Source organism: Orycteropus afer, unplaced genomic scaffold, assembly GCF_000298275.1.
Source record: "Orycteropus afer afer isolate SDZICR_OR568_19922 unplaced genomic scaffold, OryAfe1.0 scaffold00012, whole genome shotgun sequence".
In the NCBI taxonomy this organism is placed as follows: Eukaryota; Metazoa; Chordata; class Mammalia; order Tubulidentata; family Orycteropodidae; genus Orycteropus; species Orycteropus afer.
Genome location: NW_006921599.1, coordinates 12528063 through 12532713, shown reverse-complemented (window position 1 = coordinate 12532713; position 4651 = coordinate 12528063). Strand labels below are relative to the sequence as shown.

Genomic DNA, 4651 nt, shown 5'->3' with positions numbered 1-4651 from the left:
TGTGTGAAAGCCCTCAGCCAGCCTTGGGCTTCAGCTCTGCGTCCAGTTCCCAGCCCACTGAAGCTAGAGGCTTTTCTTCACTTAGACAGCTGCTGGCTGCTGAGCCTGCCAAGCCCAAGGTTGACAAGTAAAAGGGCACAGTCCCGATATTACCAAATCACATGGCAGGCCATTAATTCAAGTCCATTATAAGTCCCAAGGTCGGCAGAGCATGGCAGGCTGTTGAACAATGACACAGCTACATGCAGGGTCCAAGCATGCCATAAGTTAGAGAGCATTCCCAAAGCTGCTTCTTATATACAGGAAGCAGACCACATACCCAAAGCCAGCTACTCAGCTGCTTATGGTAGATCCCACCATGGAGTTGATTGCCAGTCTCATCATGAGGAGAAACTACCACCAGCTGCCCAGCCACTCAACCAGGACCAGCCAAGTTGACATACAAACATAACCACCACAATTCCACCCCTTGTCAACTTGGCATCTATACAGATCATCATTGGGTGGCATCTGTACAGATCTCTCTCACTGGGTGGCTCCAGTCCCCTAGCTCCTCTAAGTGGCGACCTTACCCCCTTGGACTAGCGGGCCCCATTCCTCTCCCTCTTGGGACTGGCAGCCCCACCCCCTCACTCTTGGGCAGCGGCTATGGCTCCATCCCACTGACTCACATGAATGAACACCCCCACACTCCAGAACCAAGTTGGTGAAGGCCTGGCTCTTTGAAACCTAGGGTGCTGTGGTCATTCTACCCCCAAAGGCCATGGTCCTACCCTTTCAGGCTGAGGCAGCTCTGCTTTCGTTTCCTTGGTCTCTCTGCTTCTTCCAATTAATGCCAAAGGCAACTCACTCCGCTGGAAATTTTCCTGCCCAAAAAGCACTCAGCTTTCTTGCTCTGTGGGCCAGCCAACCTGCTACTCCATTTCATGCCAGTCTTCTCTACCAGTTAATGCCCAAAGGCAACCCACTCTACCAGTAAGCCGCCTAACCAAAGGCATCAAGCTTTCTCGAGAACTCCATAGGCTGGTAAGACTGTCACTGTCTCATGCTGGTTCTCTCAGCTCTGCTACTGCCGTCTCTCATGCCAGTCTCTGGGCTCTCCTCCTGCCATCTCTCATGCTGGTCTCTTGCTCTGCTCCTGCCATCTGTCATGGTGTATGCCAGGGTCTCTCTGCCAGGGTCTCGGGTCAAGGACGCACTCCACTCCTGTTTCCACATTTTAGGTATCTGTCAGAGCAGCACCCCATTCTCGGTACTATATTCTGTTCTGGTTACCTAGTGCCACTCTGACAGGAATATACCACAAACAGGATGGCTTAAACAAACAGGAGTTTACTCTCTTACAGTTTGGAGGCTTTAAGTCCAAGTTTAAAGTGCTAGGCTTAGGGGCTGCGTGAAACCCCCTCAACTTTGGGGTCCAGCTCTGCCTCCTGCTCCCGGCCCACTGGAGCTAGAGGCATTTCTTCACTCAGACAGCTGCTGGCTGCTGAGGCTGACAAACCCAAGGTTGACAAAAAGGCATAGTCCCGATGTTACCAAACCACACGGCAGGCCATTAATTTAAGTCCATTGCAAGTCTCAAGGTTGGCAGAGCATGGCAGGCTGCTGAACAACAACACGGCTACATGAAGGGTCCAAGTGTGCCATAGGCAAGAGACCATTCCCAAAGCTCCTGCTTATATACGTATGGAAGCAGACCATATACCCAAAGGCAGCTACTCAGCTGCTTGTGGTAGATCCCACCATGGAGTTGACTGCCAGTCTCATTATGGGGAATAATACCACCAGCTGCAGTCACTCAAACAGGCCCAGCCAAGTTGACACACAAACATAACTACCACAGTTGGTGAATGTCTTGTTGTATATGTTTTCACCACAATGAAAGTTTAAAAAAAAAAAGAGTGGATTTAAAAGGTCCAACTACACCAACTGCTCTGAAAGGGATCACATTAGAAGGTCCTGGATAGAGTAGAAATGTGGAACGAAACTCAAAATCATACAAAAGGCCAGGCTTCCTGGTCAGAGACTGGTGGCACCCCCGAAGCTATGGCCCTTGATCACCCTTTGGACCTGGAAATGAACTTACTTCCTGTAGCTCAATTTTCAGTCAAACAATAGACAGGTTCTACCAGGTGAACAATAACTCTAGCAAAGTACACATTCTTAAAACAATCAACAATTTGAGATCAAAAGGGCAGCATTTGCTCAAGGACAAAGTTCAAAAAGCAAGAAGTGTTAGCAGAGAAGGAGGAATGGAAACAAGAAACACAGGGAGGAAGTGGGAGGAGTGAAGTTACATTGAGGGGATTCCAATCATGACATGAAACCAAGTGTATGAATTGTTGCATAAAGAACTGATTTGCTTTGTAAACCTTCACTTAAATCACAATAAAACTTTTAAGAAATAAATAAAAAGGCCTAACTAAATCCCTGACACCATAAACCAAAACCAAACCCACCGTCATCCAATAGATTGCAACTCATAGTGACCGCCATTGGTTTCTGAGGCAGTAAATCTTTATCACAGAGTGGCTGGTGGGTTTGAACCAACAACTTTCTGGTTAGCAGTCAAATGCCTCAGGCACAACACCACCAGAGCTCCTGACATCATAAACCAAAAACCAAACTCACTGCCATGGAGTCAGATCCAACTCATAGCAACCCCTCCTTGGGTTTCCAAGGTGGTCTTGCTACAGACATAGATCGCTCTATCTTCCTTCCAAGGAGCAGCTGGTGGGCAATGTGAGATTTTCTCAGTTGGCTAGGGAGCTAACCTACTATGGGAATGGTACACCAGCGAGCTAATCTATTACAATCAGTTGGAAAGGCAAAACTAATTAACCCAGGTTTCCAGGCACATAACTGGCAAACTCCCACCAAAATGGAAACATGAAGACATTTCTCAAGGGCACAGAGTGCTCACTGTAACGTGTACATATAGACTGCAAGGTGCAATCGCCAGTCAGAACACCAACATTAAACAATTGCAATCAGCCCAAATTATGAAACCAAAGGATACATGAAGTGGTAAGGTGCAAGTCATTCTATCACGCAAATTTTCAATGCATTATCTTCTCAAGGGGAGTCCCTGGGTGGTTACAAATAGTTAACAGATTTGGCCAGTCACCAGGTTGGTAGTGCAAAGTCACCCAAAGAGGCACCTCAGAGAAAAGGTCTGGCCATCTACTTCTGGAAAATCAGCCACTGGAAACCCGATGGAGTGCAGTTCTACTCTGACACACACGGGGCCTCCATTAGTCATGAGTCGATTGGACCACAACTCCTTTAGCCAGGCCTTTGTTACCAGCTACAAATATTTTTTTCAGAGGTCTAGGCCTGCCAACCAAACTGTTTCTTTTTCTTGTAAGAGTATGTTATTCTTTAGCACCTAAAAGAACATGGTGTGAAGGGCAGACACGGAGCTGCCTAATCTAGGGTGATAAGGGTTAATCATTGCTCCCCCACCCTGTTTTATCCCGTAGGCTCCAGCTTGCCAACCCCACTGCTTGAAAAAGGTGACTTGGTTCTGGCCGGTGGCTGAAGCGCGCGGCTTCTCTAATCCAAACAAGCCCAGGGTTGGCAGCACCAGGCACTGCAGTCAGGTCTGGGCACTGGAGCCGGCCATCGAGTTCTTTGCTGAGGGGATTTATTTATGGACTTGTTTGTGGAGCCGGCGGATGGAGCAGCGTGCGCGCTAGCTGAGCCTGGTGCTGTTTACTCTTGGGGCTCCAGACCGTGTCGAGTTTCCTCCCTTTCCTCTCCAGCTCTTTCCTGACCAGGCAAGCCACGGCTACCGGCACACACTGGTCACGGCGACTCTGCCTCTCGGTGCTACTAGTTTATCCTTCAGGGTCAGACTTCTGTCCTCTCCAGCAGGGGCATCCCTCCCCCCACCCCAGGCTATTTTCAGTCCTGTCTCCACCTGTTCCTCAGGCTTTGGTCTCACCAAGACAAAAAGAGCGCAATACCTAAAGGTTCCAATTTGGCCACCAGTCCTCCACCTCCCACTACTCCCACCCCCAAGCAGTCTGCTGCCCTCGGACTGGACTGGGACTGCTGGTTCTCGGAAAACTCGGTTGCCACGACGAACGGGCCCCCAAACCTCACTCCCAGAAAGGTTACCAAACTCGAGAAGTAACCCCTGCACTTCTGCCCTGGGAGGGTGTCAATTTTTCAACATCGTAAAGAAAATCCACTGCTGCACCACATATTAAAGCAGCGGCTCTCAGCACTGAGACACTGCCCATATCACAAGGGTCTTCAGGGTTTTGTTTTGTTTTTGCTTTTTTTCCTCCCTTTCTACTCTGGTTCCACTGTTTCCTTTTCATTGTACATACTGTCCCCCGTTCCCAACCCTTTCTAAATTAAGTGGCTAAGTAAGTACTTGATCTTGACTCTTCTTGGTCCAGTTCCAATGGGACCCTGCTTTCCCCACTCAGCTGGACATGTTTAGAATTTTAGGCCACAGCCCTTAAAGATATTTTATGTACTGGCAATGGGCTAGTTGGCTTTTCTCTTGCTCCGGTGGGATGAAGGTGCAGCCCTCCAGCCTCGAACACACACAAAAACTGGGAAGGTCACCACTAAAGTCAGACGCTGACATCCCATTACGTCCCCCCTCCCCCGACCGCCCCGCCCCCTCTCAAGAAAC

General features: G+C 49.1%; 1 protein-coding gene across 1 annotated transcript in view; it reads right to left on the bottom strand.

Annotated features, from left to right (window-relative positions):
- Positions 1-4651, bottom strand: part of GMPR (guanosine monophosphate reductase) — an 83896-nt gene that overhangs the window by 79077 nt on the left and 168 nt on the right. The window lies entirely within an intron of this gene.